This window comes from Moschus berezovskii, chromosome 8 (assembly GCF_049115385.1).
Source record: "Moschus berezovskii isolate FMDL1 chromosome 8, NW_MosBer_1.0, whole genome shotgun sequence".
Taxonomy (NCBI): domain Eukaryota; kingdom Metazoa; phylum Chordata; class Mammalia; order Artiodactyla; family Moschidae; genus Moschus; species Moschus berezovskii.
Genome location: NC_142467.1, coordinates 29326241 through 29340659, shown reverse-complemented (window position 1 = coordinate 29340659; position 14419 = coordinate 29326241). Strand labels below are relative to the sequence as shown.

The 14419-nt window shown below is 36.8% G+C and overlaps 1 protein-coding gene across 8 annotated transcripts in view; it reads right to left on the bottom strand.

Annotated features, from left to right (window-relative positions):
* Positions 1 to 14419, bottom strand: part of SSBP2 (single stranded DNA binding protein 2) — a 331697-nt gene that overhangs the window by 202644 nt on the left and 114634 nt on the right. The window lies entirely within an intron of this gene.

Genomic DNA, 14419 nt, shown 5'->3' with positions numbered 1-14419 from the left:
CTGGCAACCTGATGCGAAGAACTGACTCACTGAAAAAGACCCTGATGCTGGGAAAGACTGAAGGCAAGAAAAGAGGACAGAAGATGAGATGGTTGAATGGCATCACTAACTCAATGGACCTGAATTTGAGCAAGCTCCAGGAGTTGGTGATGGGACAGGGAAGCCTGGTGTGCTGCAGTCCAAGGGGTCGCAAAGAGACGGACACAACTGAGCAACTGAACTGAACTGAATTGAGTCTTCTGATATGAATAAGGAAAACATGGGGTGCTGTTTGTTCCTGACAGATACTAACAGCCCATGAAAATTACATATACATTTAAATTACAGAAAACTGTATATAATTATCACTTCTTAAACTTCCTAAACTAAGGGGAAACAATCCTTCTGGGTTTTTTTTTATTTTAAAGAAAACTACTAAGATAATTTTTTCGTTTCCATTCAATCTTGCTATTACTTTAACTCCATGAAAATTTTTTTAAAAAAGAAGAAAGTCAAAATATTTTATTCACATTGTCTAAGTGAAAATCAAATTGTTAGAGCACTGATACACAATCTTGTATTTTATCTTTTAATGTAGTTGATATACAATATTATGGAAGTTACGGTATACAACTCACCCATAAAAAAGAATGAGATTGTGTCATTTGCAACAATATAGATGGACTTGGAGGGTATTACATTAAGTGAAATAAGTCAGACAGAGAAAGACAAATACCGTATGATATCACTTATATATGGAATTTACAAAATAAGGCAACCTCATATTTTAAATTGATAAAGTAGACAATTTACTAAGGTCACAGAAATTAGGAAAGTCCTCACTAAAGAGGCAGAATGTGGCTTTTATCCTGAATGACAGAAGAGCTTACAAAGGCAGAAGCAAGGATATTATAAGATAAAAGCCTACCTTTTCCCTCTGCTGGAAACTGTTAAAGTTGACCACTGTTCAACAGAATTTAAATTTGAGAAAGGAGGCTGAGAGTTTATTCAGATAGTATCTGAAAAACTGATCTGAGCAAGTGGGTCCCTGAGCAAGGGAGCCAATCATTTTTGCTCTAGAAATGAACATTTCTCAGATAAGACAGAACTCTGTACATGATCTAACTGGATGCACAATTTTGACATAAGAAAATACAGGAATGGGCTAAAAAAACTGAAAGGAGCTATAGTAACAAAAAGCAGAAAGCTTCCCTCATAGTAATGCCTGATGTTAAATCTCCCTGGCAATGAAGAAACTAAGCCTAAACATTCATTAAGAACACAAAGGCTTAGTTACTCTCAAAGGTAGTATTAGCCTGAAAATCCCAGCAAGTAGACAAGATGATGGAAAATTAAGCATTAAAAGGCAGCAGAAGACCCAGGTGGAGAACCTTTGAGGGTCAGCTAGGAAAGTACCATCCTTATTTATTCTGCCCTTTCAGAGAGACCTCTTGGAAAGGGAGAGGTTTCCAAGGATACCACAAGTTCTAAAGAACCAGGCAGTAGTGCCAGCTCAATCCTTGCTTTGAACTTGAAGAAGAATGAGCTCTCATTCAGTCAAGAAAAGAGAATAATTCCCAAATAAGATATTTAAAATACCCCTACCCACTCCACCTTTCCAACAACTCCTTAAATAAATAAATAAATAATCAGGAATGTGGTTTTGGAGGTAAAACCAGGTAAGTTCCATTTATATGTCAAACAAAATCTTGCTAAGATTCCAAAGTCTGCAAACTCCCTGGTGTCTGTTTTGTTACTTCCTGTCCGTCTCTGTAGTGAATAAAATGAAAATTCTAGACATAAAGAAAGAGAGCAAGCACTGTGGGAGGAAAAAACTGACAAAGGAAAATGGGAAGAAAAAGTCAAAGGTTATACTCAAGGTCTGGAAAAGACAGAAGAGTATGCAGGCAGGTGGCCTGTGATGGAACAGGTCTCCAGATTTAACTACAAGTTTCCAGTGTTTCTTCATGGGGATATTGCAGGTTAGAGCAAAGAGGAAGTTAGTCTGGTTATGCGGTTACGTGTTGATGAAAAATGCATATGGAAATTATGCCCATAATTTCTAATACACATTAAATTAAGATATACTATTTAAGCAATAAAGGAGTTATTTCTTGATATCTAAAGACATTCCCCCATTCCCTTTATGTATTTGAGCTTTTGTCCATAATAAAAAATTATAATTTCAGCTCTGAAATATTTTTCTTCATTTTCTCTTTTTCATCTCTCTCTTAGGGCTGACAAAGAAACGATGATGATCAGGAAGAGGGATAAGGTGATAAACAGGGTAATTATCAAAGGAAAGAAAGAAGAAATATCAAATGAATCACATATGAGGAGCAGTACGAAGTTTCCACGGAAGTCGGGACACTTAGTTTAGAAACAGATGCTACTAGTTCCCTAGTGGTGCAGTGGATAAGAGTCCTCCTGCTAATGCAAGAGACCTGGGTTTGATCCCTGATCCAGGAAGATTCCACATGCAGCGGAGCAACTAAGCCCAAACTAAGCCCACGGGCCACAACTACTGAGCCTGGGCTCCAGAGCCTGTGTGCTGTAACTACTGAAGCCCACGCACCCAGAGAATGCTCTCGCCAACAAGAGAAGCCACCACAATGAGAAATCCACACCCTGCAACGACAGTAGCCTCCACTTGGCACAACTAGAGAAAGCCTGTGCAAAGCAACAAAGATCCAGCACAGCCAAAAATTAAAAAAAAAAAAAAAAAGAAGTACTAAAAAAAGAAATAGCATGCCTGAAGAATGCATATTCTTTCATCAAATCCTGAGTACTAATTAAGTACAAGCCACTAGACCACCAAATTGAATGTGATGGACTTTTATAGTCTTCACGTATGCTTACCTCCCTGAGGTATGAGAACTTTTACTGATTTAACAGGCAAGTCAACACATGTTTACTCAAGCAAAGTTGCAAACAAAGAAGGCAGGCTAATATATTGGGGTTTCCCTACCTATTAATCTAAGTTTAAAAACTTTCTGGAAGATGGTTTCTTCCATGGTTTGGATCATTTATGTCCACTTAGTTCTTCTCCAAACTTGAATCTACTTTCTCCCCTTCACAATACATGACTGCTTTCTAAACTGAAATTGTAGCCCATAAAAATCATCCAGGCATTTGACATAGTAGGAGTCTTGAGTTTTGCTTCAAAAACCATAAACAACTTTTGAATATCTTAGGAACTCAAGATAGTACCTTAACACCAACACATTGTATTAGCTGCTCTAGGATAGAGTTCACACGGGACAGATCCAGCAACAGGCAACAGATCTGGTGAATTTCCCGGGTTAAAGTACACACCACTCAAGCCATCTAAGCCTGACTAGCTAGTGTGATAGGTGTTCACCTCTCATCGTATCATATTTTTCCTCTGTCTTAACACTAGCCTCTTCCTTTCTGTCACCTGCTAAAGGTATTTCTTTCCAAAGTTCTATCACCAGGACTCTATTCTTATTTTACCCTTATTCCCTTGTTAATTTAACTCACATTTATAACTGAACCTTCTTTCTTCATTCCAAATTTCAGATTTCTGATAACAGTATCACAAGTCTCAGTTAATTAGTCATGTTATTTTAAAATAATTTTACAAATTATTTTGAAAATTTCTTTCTTCCTCAATGCTTACAACTAGACAATCTCAACTTTTTAATTCTTCATTTTCATTCTCAATTTTCCATTTCATTTGTTACCACCCTCATTCAAGGGCTTTTCAGCTGACATCAGAACTATTAGGATAGCCTCCTCACAGTCTTTACCATTAGCCCGTTCCCTTTTTCAGCTCCTCTTACACACGCCCTCAGATTAACTGTCCTAAAATAGAATTTACTATTTTCTGAATATGCTTTAAAAAAAAATGACTCTTGAGTACAGACAGAACAAAACTTTCATCCAGAACAGTTGAAAAAGTACTCAATGAAAATATGGAAAACCTGAGTTTTCCCAGCTAAACCTCACTCCATTTTTAAACAATGGCATACCATATCCTTTATGTCTCTAAAGACCCTGAAGCTGGAAAAGACTGAAGGCAGAAGGAGAAGGGGATGACAGAGTATGAGATGGTTGGATGGTATCACTAATTCGATGGACATGAGTTTGAGCAAGCTCCAGGAGATGGTGATTGACAGGGAAGCCTGATATGCTGCAGTCCACGGGGTCACAAAGATTCAGACACAACTGAGTGAAAGATGCTGTCTCTGGGTATGTACAAAGTTTTTTATGTACTGTAAACAGATAAATAGTAAAATAACTAGGTCAGGCCAAATAAGCAGTTTTCAACCTTTTTAAAAGTTTTTGATTAAAAAAAGATTCATTTAAAGGCGAAAAGATAAGCCTCAGAATGGGAGAAAACATTTGCAAACAAAGCAACTGACAAAAGATTAATCTCTAAAATATACAACTAGCCCATAAAGCTCAATATTAAAAAAGCAAACAACCAAATCAAAAAGTAGGCAGAATACCTAAACAGACATTTATACAAAGACATACAGATGGCCAACAAACACACAAAAAGATGTTCAACATTGCCAATTATTATGGGTTTAGTCTCTAAATCATGTCCGACTCTTGAGACCCCCATGGACTGTAGCCCACCAGCCTCCTCTGTCCATAAGATTTTCCAGGCAAGAATACTGGAGTGGGTTGCCATTTCCTTCTCCAAATTATTACAGAAATGCAAATCAAAACTACAATGAAGTGTCACCTCATACTGGTCAGAATGGCTATCACCAAAAATCTCTACAAACCATAAATGCTAGAGAGGGTGTGGAGAAAAAAGAATCCTCTTATACTGTTGATGGGAAAGTAAATTGATATAGCCACTGTATATAGAACAGTATGCAGGTTCCTTAAAAACCTAAAAATAGATCTACTTTATGACCCAGCAATCCCACTACTGGGCACATACCAAGAAAAAACAGTAATTCGAAAGGACATATGTGCCTCAATGTTCACTGCAGCTCTATTTACAACAGCCAAGAAGACATGTGTGCTCAGTCAGGTTCAACTCTTTGCAACCCTACTGACTGTAGCCCGCCAGGCTCCTCTGTCCATGGGATTCTCCAGGCAAGAATACTGGAGTGGGTTGCCATGTTCTCCTTCAGGGAATCTTCCCAACCCAGGGGTTAAAACCATGTCTCCTGCATTATAGGCAGATTCTTTACCACTGAGCCACCAGGGAAGCCCAAGACATGGAAGCAACCTAAATGACCATCAACAGAGGAATGGATAAAGAAGAAATGGTACATATATTCAATGGAACATTCAGTTCAGTCGCTTAGTCGTGTCCGACTCTCCGCGACACCATGAATCACAGCACGCCAGGCCTCCCTGTCCATCACCAACTCCCAGAGTTCACTTAAACTCATGTCCACAGAGTTAGTGATGCCATCCAGCCATCTCATTCTCGGTTGTCCCCTTCTCCTCTCACCCCCAACCTTTCCCAGCATCAGAGTCTTTTCCAGTGAGTCAGCTCGTCGCATGAGGTGGCCAAAGTATTGCAGTTTCAGCTTTAGCATCAGTCCTTCCAATGAACACCCAGGATCGATCTCCCTTAGAATGGACTGGCTGACGCGGCCATAAAAAAGGAGCAAAACTGGGTCATTTGCAGAGACGTGGATGGACCTAGAGACTGTCATACAGAGTAAATCAGAAAGAGAAAAACAAATATTGCACATTAACACATATATTTAGAATCTAGAAAAATGGCATAGATCTTATTTGCAAAGTAGAAATAGAGACACAGACATAGCGAACAAACATGTACATGAAGAGGGGAAAGGAGATGGAGGGGGAAGAATCAGGAGACTGGGACTGACATATATACACTATTCATACTATGCATAAAATAGATGTGATGAGAAAACACCGAATAGAACAGGAAACTCTACTCAATGCTCTGTGGGACCTGAATGGGAAGGATAAAAAAAAAAAAAAACTCATGTATGTATAAAAATAGCTGATTCACTTTGCTATACAGCAGGAACACAACATTGTAAATCAACTATATACCAATAAAAATAAAAGAATATTCATTTATAGCATAAGTAACTAGTTAAATTGGAGTTCCATTTAGTAAGAAAGAGAAAATATAAGAAACTAGGAATAGGTGAAAACTGAGCTACTCTGGTTAACACAGAGGAAGCCAAGGACCTTCTGGTAGGATTCTCTCAATCTTACTACTAGGCACCTTCAATGGTCCTTCCACTGCACCCCAAAGTCCAGGGAACTCAGCATGAAACCAGTGAAAAAGATGACTTACAGTTTTAAAATGCTACCATCTGTTAGCGAAGCATTGATCTGGAGTTTGATTTTTCTACTCTGGTCAAACAGCTCTTCTTATCATTCCTTAAACATACCTAGCATTGTTTCAATATCAGCCAGTTTTTCAAAATCTCCAAAATAAATTTATGAGTTTCAAATCTCTAAAAGAAAGTTTGATGTGCATGCTACTTTTGAAAGAGTATCATATTTCTGTCATTTATGTTATGACGCTATTGGCAACATAATCACAGGCAGTGCAACATCTGCCTCAAAAACAGTTAATTAAGGCCTTTCTATCTTCATTTTTCCACATTCACCAGAAATTAGACTTTAATAAAATCACACCAGTGGGAGGAAAAGGGTCTAAGATGAATCCATGAAACAACATACTTTGAAACAATACATTATTTTTCGCAGTGAAACAAACTATGAAGTCAGATCTGCTCTGCTGTTTGACCTATTTTCCATATTAACTTCTTCACTTACCTCTTTTTGAATTTTATGTCTATATGGTGGTTTAGTCGCTAAGGCATCTCTGATTCTTGTGACCCCATGAACTATAGCCTGCCAGGCTCCTGTGTCCATAGGATTTCCCAGGCAAAAATACTGGAGTGAGCTGCCATTTCCTTGTCCACAGGATCTCCCTGACCCAGGAATTGAATCTGGGTCTCCTGCATTGCAGGCAGATTCTTTACCAACTGAGCCGCCAGCACCCTGTATGTCTATATAACGCAGTAAATTATTCTAAGAGATTAGGTAAAGTAGAATTCTTCCCCAATGCATTTATAGTTTCCCTGATTGTCTCCCGTTATGAATGTTTACCACTGAATGACTGAAGTAACATATTGCCCTACAGGAAATTTCAGGATCAAAAGTAACAGGGAGAATATCTGATAGCTCTTAGCGGTACTTAGATGCCCCTCAGAAGCCATCCTATGCCCAAGGACGAGTTGATAAGACACACACCTCACAAGTAAAGTGGTGAAAATAATTCTTGAAATCAACATAGCTTGCACAAAAACAGAACAAAATAATCAACTTATGTTGTGCTATAAAGAATATAAGCTGGTTTATATCACTTATACTTGGCAAGAGAAATTAAAGTTAATCCTACAGGAAATGAAAACAAGAGCAGAAATAGAGCAGATAAGAATAAGGCAAAAATTTGCAGCAACATGGATGGACCTAGAGAGTGTGATTTTGAGTGAATTAAGTCAGACAGAGAAGGAGAAGTATCATATGACATCCTTTATATATGGAATCTAAAAAGAAATGATACAAATGAACTGACAAAACAGAAAGAGACTCACAGACTTAAGAAAACGGACTTATGGTGGCCACGGGGAGGATGGGGGGAGGGATAGTTATGGAGTTTGGGATGGACATGTACACACTGCTATATTTAAAATGGATAACCAACAATGACCTACTATATAGCACATAGAACTCTACTCAATGTTATGTGGCAGCCTGGATGGGAGGGGAGTTTGGAGAAAACGGATACATCTATATGTATGCCTGAGTCCCTTCCCTGTTCACCTGAAACCATTACAACGTTGTTTGTTAATCAGCTATATTCCAACACAATATAAAAAGTTTTTAAAAAACTTTAAAATATTACAGCAAAAAATGAATCTCATTACAGTGGTCCTTTGGTATCTGTGGGGGAAGTGGTTCCAAGATCCCAACAGATACCAAATCCACCCATGCTCAAGTCCCTGACATTAAAAAAAAAAAAAAAGGCACAGTACACTTAGCCCTCTGTCTCTGCAGATGTGGAACCTGTGTGTCCCTACCCGTTGAGCTGAACAACTACCAGTATTGACCGACAAGTATATTTTGGCTCGACCTTTGTTTTAGGACAATAAAGGAATCATCTATTCATACTAGAGAACTACAAATATAATCACTGTTTTGACAGTTTTTGTTATCTTAATGGATTTAAAATATAACTTTATTTGTTCCTAGTCTATCAAGAATTCTAGTTTTACATGTACTGTTTAGGAGAATTATGGTCCAATGTGAGACTATTCATCCATCTGAGCATTTACTAATTATGTCTACTATATGCCAAAACTGAATACATATCAAAAGTTATATGTATTTATTCTCCATATTCTATTTCTCTCCATATTCTTACATATCTATAAATTCTGATGCGTCTAGCAATATAATGCTATGTCTACATATATTTTACAATTTGATACTTCAAACTTCTTGAGAGAAGATCTCTTTTGCCATGAGTGTGGGAACTATATCTGTTCTGTTCACCACTACATTCCCTAGAGCCATGCCTCCCAAGATTATAAAGCCTCTGCTACCTGCTTTGATTCACTTATTTCTTTACAAGCTGCCATTTTATCTCAATTTGTTTCAAAATACAAAGTGAGTAAAAGTAGCACTAAATGACCTCTTTGCAACTACATATTCAGTTATATTAAAATAAGAAGTGATGAATACTTATTAGATAATATTTTAGTCACTCATTTATATAAACACAAAACATGATTTGAACATCTCCTGTCAGGCACCCTGCTGGGTAGAAAGAATGAAAAAGATAAATAAGACAAAGTCTATTCCCTGAGGAAGCTCATAAATTATCAGAGAAAACATCCTATTATGAAAATCTAATACACAGGGACCTTTAGGAGATGCGCAGAGGATGTTACAGGATCGTGGCAAAGAATGCGCCTGTCTACAGTAGTTTCTACACAAGTGTTTTCCTAAATAATATGTAATTATCTGTAAAAAATCTTCCTAACATACAAAAATATTCTTTTACTATTTTATGTACATAGTAGGTGTTTTTATATCATTAAAAAAAAAAACTACCCCATCTCTACAAACCTGTAACATAATTCTTTTCAGATGTTACAAACACTCTCTCAGGTAAGAATACAAAAACCAGCCACATTTTATCAACGATTATAACTCAAGCCTATCACTATACCTAAACAGTTGAATGATTTGAAATATTTCCAGTTTACCAATTAACAGACTACTTCATTCTGTGGACATTTATTGAACATCTATTATTTGACAGATCCTGGGAAAGAATGGGTCTAATTTTCTCTGCTCTCAAGAGCTCACTGTAATAATGCGATTTCATTACCACCACATTACTAAAGCAATAATATATTTTGGCTCTATCTCTGCTTTAGGACAATTAAGGAAGTTTCTATCCATACCAAAAAACTAAAATGATCATCATTGTGTATGTTTTTAGTTAAAAGTTTAGTAGCATGCATTGACATTTTTGCTAAATATTTTGGAAATAAATGAAAGCAGAAATAAATTATTAAATAAAACAATTCTATGTTAAGCTGTAGTAGGAAAAAAAATTCAGTAAACATTAATTAGCTCCACATGAAAGCACTGCCTGAGATTTCAGAGTGAAATAAAAACATACTAATGGGGAGAAAAGGAAAGCTAGTCCAAAAAACTTTATAAGGTAGCAGGCATTACTTATAATCACTTGAAATGATGGTTTACTTTTCAATGATAATATTGTATGTATATAATAATAATTTTATATTTAGATAAACCTGGTTTTCACTTAGGTTAAAAATAACAGGCTAACAGGCCAAGCAAAATATCTCCAAAATAATCATCCTAAAATCTCTCTTTTCTTACAAAATAAGTTCTTAACTAAATTTTCCTCCAACATTTCTGATCTTATTCTGTACTCCCCTCTAGAAAAATCAACAGGTGACACACTTCATAGAATCTGTCACAGAAGAGAAGAAACAAACACAGGTTTATGTGGAAACCATCCCTACGTTTTCTCCATCAGTTCTCAAGGATGAACTACAGCAATGCCTAGAAACACATTAGAAATGACAGTGCTCATTCTTTTTCTAAAGTTAATTAATAAAATGTATAAGAAGCCATACAAAATAAATGTGTGGCACTATGCAATTTTATAAAGCAAACATATGGTTATTATAAAGTAACCACCACCATCTCAGAAGCCCAGGCCACAGGCCCCATTTCAATCAGAACCTCTTTCTACCTTTCATTGTCCTGACAAGTACAGTAATCTTTTCTTGTGTTTTTTATAGCTTTGTCATCTAAAAGTACATTCCTACACACTATTAACTGCTGATTTCTAAAGGTATACTTGTTTTACAGTTGGTACTCCATACAGATTGTAAATAATGTATTTTAAAATATAAATGCAAGAAGATAAAAATTTTACTCATTTAAATGCTTCCTCTCTTTTTAAATTTTTCTCACAGCAAGTATGAACAGGGTAATTTTTTTAAAGAAAAAGATATTAATTAACACTGCATCTATAATTATTTCACAAATAAAATGATACAATGACAAAAATCAGTATTCCTAAAAAGGCAATGGTTAGAAAACAAATTAAAAAAAGTTAAAAACCAAAAGTCAAAAAAATGTTTCTGGGATAATTATTATCAAAAAAGTTATTAGAAATTATAGAATGGCTCAAAATAACATCTATTCACTTTACCTATCTCTCTCTTAGTATGTGTATTTACCAAAAAACAAGTTTTTAATGGGAAGTACTCTTGATGAAAGTGAAAGAGGAGAGTGAAAAGGTTGGCTTGAAGCTCAACATTCAGAAAACAAAGATCATGGCATCTGGTCCCATCAATTCATGGGAAATAGATGGGAAACAGTGTTAGACTTTATTTTTTTGGGCTCCAAAATCACTGCGGATGCTGATTGCAGCCATGAAATTAAAAGACGCTTACTCCTTGGAAGGAAACTTATGACCAACCTAGATAGCATATTAAAAAGTAGAGACATTACTTTGCCAACCAATGTCCGTCTAGTCAAGGCTATGGTTTTTCCAGTGGTCATGTATGGATGTGAGAGTTGGACTGTGAAGAAAGCTGATCGCCGAAGAATTGATGCTTTTGAACTGTGGTGCTGGAGAAGACTCTTGACAGTCCCTTGTACTGCAAGGAGATCCAACCAGTCCATTATAAAGGAGATCAATCCTAGGTGTTCATTGGAAGGACTGATGCTAAAGCTGAAACTGCAATACTTTGGCCACCTCATGCGACGAGTTGACTCACTGGAAAAGACTCTGATGCTGGGAGGGATTGGGGGTGGGAGGAGACGGGGACAACAGAGAATGAGATGGCTGGATGGCATCACCAACTCGATGGAGGTGGGTTTGAGTGAACTCTGGGAGTTGGTGATGGACAGGGAGACCTGGCGTGCTGTGATTCATGGGGTCGCAAAGAGTCAGACACGATTGAGCGACTGAACTGACTGACTGACTGACTACCTATGCTTATGAATATAACATGGTGACATGAAAACATATGACCACTTCAAATTTACTGGGTTTTATTTTCTAATTTTAGAAGATTAGAACCCACTATAAGGTGAAATTTAATCTGCTTTAAAGTAACTCTCTTGAATATAAAATTAACTATAGATACTTGGAAAATACAGAAATATATAGATAAAAATAAAAACCACGCATAATCCCAATGTCAAAAGATAAACACTTTTAACATTTTAACTTATTTTTTAATTAAAAGGATTATTCATAATTTACCTTATTATGCCTCCATGATTTCTTTTTAAAAAGTAGTTTATTCTTTCATTATCCATTCAATTTCATAGATAAATGACGATTATAAAATAACGACTTTTTAAACGTATCAGACAGTACACATGCAAGTATTTTTTAATTCTAAAAACGCAGTTAATAAATAAAATATTTTTAAGACTGTTTCTTTGAGAACTACCTTGAAATTCAGTGGGTATATATATTAATCACTATTCTAAAATGGTTCCCCATGGACTCTAATATAACAATATAACATGACAGAATTTTACCAAAATCTGTTTGTTCCTATTTCCTATTTCTTCCCTAAGTCTTTCAAACTTCATCTACACCTTAAACATGAATCATGTTGATCATTCAGAAATTGTCTACTATTAAGAATTTAGGAAATCCCACCCACAAAAATTACCATAAAAGTGTGCTACAGGAAACAAACATTTCTAAAACTCCAACTGCAATATAAAATTACATAAGCTAAACTCTACCTTTACAGCAACCTCCATTAAAAAAAAATTTAGAGATGTATTATTACATTAGGGATGATTACCATTAAAAGTAAACTGACTTAAAAAGGTATAATAAAAATTCCATCTAAGAAATCAAATCTCTTAAAACTAATGTTTAAGATAAAATTATAAAATACCTGTTAAAACACGTGCTAACTGATTACAAATTGCAAAATCCAAATACTGAATTTTTCCCAAACTACATTTTCTTAGGACCAAATTAAATGAGGAAGAGTTATTCTTCCTATAAAATCCATTCTAATTTCACACCTACCTCCGGTCATTGCTTTATTTTCAAAAACCCTGAAATATTTAAATGGGCTTCTAAAGTTTACAAGCCACTCCAGTGTTCTTGCCTGGAGAATCCCAGGGATGGGGGAGCCTGGTGGGCTGCCGTCTATGGGGTCACACAGAGTCGGACACGACTGAAGTGACTTAGCAGCAGCAGCAGCAAAGTTAACAAGTCTGAGTACTCTCTGAAATACTGAAAAACTACCTTATGAATGCAAAATGATTATGATGATAATGTCTAAGGCAATGACAATGGTGATTTATCTAATGCCTCCAAGAAGGAGATACTAATTAGTTCAGTGTTCCTTTTAAGATCTCCATGGTGAGTAGATGGTTGCATCTTTCTATACAATGGGATTTTGAAAAAATGCTTATATAATTGATTTCTTAAGATGTAGATCCATAAATACTGTATGTCATTTACAGCAGAACACTGGTACTCTCTAACGCCATCTAGTTGTCAAAATTATCCCATTAAGGGCAGGCCAAATCGAGGCATGTTTTTCTTGATGTAAGAGATAGATGAGATGAGTATCTTACTCTAGCCAGAATCTTCACACTCTTCATGGTTGGGTCTCTGTTTTCTTTTACAGCCATTACCCAAGGGTGAAAAAGGAGAATCAGATTGTTCAAATAAATGCCATGTCCTGGGCCCTGTCTTACCTGCCTTTTCTGTGCTTTTTCTTTATATGCAGCACCATCCCTTTTACTCACCTTGTCCCCAAGAGCTAGTGTTTAGCACACAGCAAGCTTTATGAGTACAATCAATATCCGATGAAGTAATCACAAGCAGTCTCACTTTAATCAGTTTAGTACACATTTAAAGTATTACACAGTCCCTGTCAGATGCCCAAGATTTTCACTGAAGTCTGCGTACTCTTCCTTGTGCTATGTTTGGGGTTATAATTCTGGCTATTTCCACTCTCCAGTCTAAGGCTGAAGTACTCCCTTTGGAAGAACAAGTTCCTTTCCCATTTTGAGGCCTGGTTCTGGTTATAAAGGGTATTTACACAGAATGATGCCACCCTTTTACCAACTAAACATGCATCTCTCCAGTAAATTTTTCCGTTCCGTTCTGTTCCGTCGCTCAGTCGTGTCAGACTCTTTGCGACCCCGTGGACTGTAGCCTACCAGGCTTCTCAGTCTGTGGGATTCTCCAGGCAAGAATACTGGAGTGGGTTACCGTTTCCTTCTCCAGGGGATCTTCCCGACCCAGGGATCGAACCTGGGTCTCCTGCATTGGAGGCAGACGCTTTAACCTCTGAGCCACCAGGGAAGCCCCAAGTAAATTAAATTTTTAGGTACTTAAAATCGGTATTTCCTCAGGTTCCAGGTCTAATTCCACTTCCTCTAAACCAAGGTAACTGGTTTTCCTCCATCCCAAACTCAGTCTGCATGTCTTATGATCAGTTCTGCAAACAGTGTTTTCCTAGCCCCTTTAAAGCACAGTCTCGCTGAAACTTCCCAGCTGATCCAGAGGCTAAGATTCTGAGCTCCCAATGCAGTGGGCCCAGGTTTGATCCCTGGTCAGGGAACTAGATACCACATGCCACAACTAAGATTTAGCATGATGTAACTAAGGGATCCCACATACCACAGTGAAGATTGAGGATCCTGTGGTTCTGAAACTGAGACCTGGTGCAGTGCAGCCAAATAAATTTTAAAAACAAAACAGTCTTGCCATTATTAAATGCCAATTTTCCCTGAAGAAAATCTACTCCCCTGGCCCCCACCTTTCTTTTACAATTCTACTTCCTTGTGCCATCAATTCTCTAAAATCACATTTATAATTCTTCTTAAAAAACACTCACTATACATC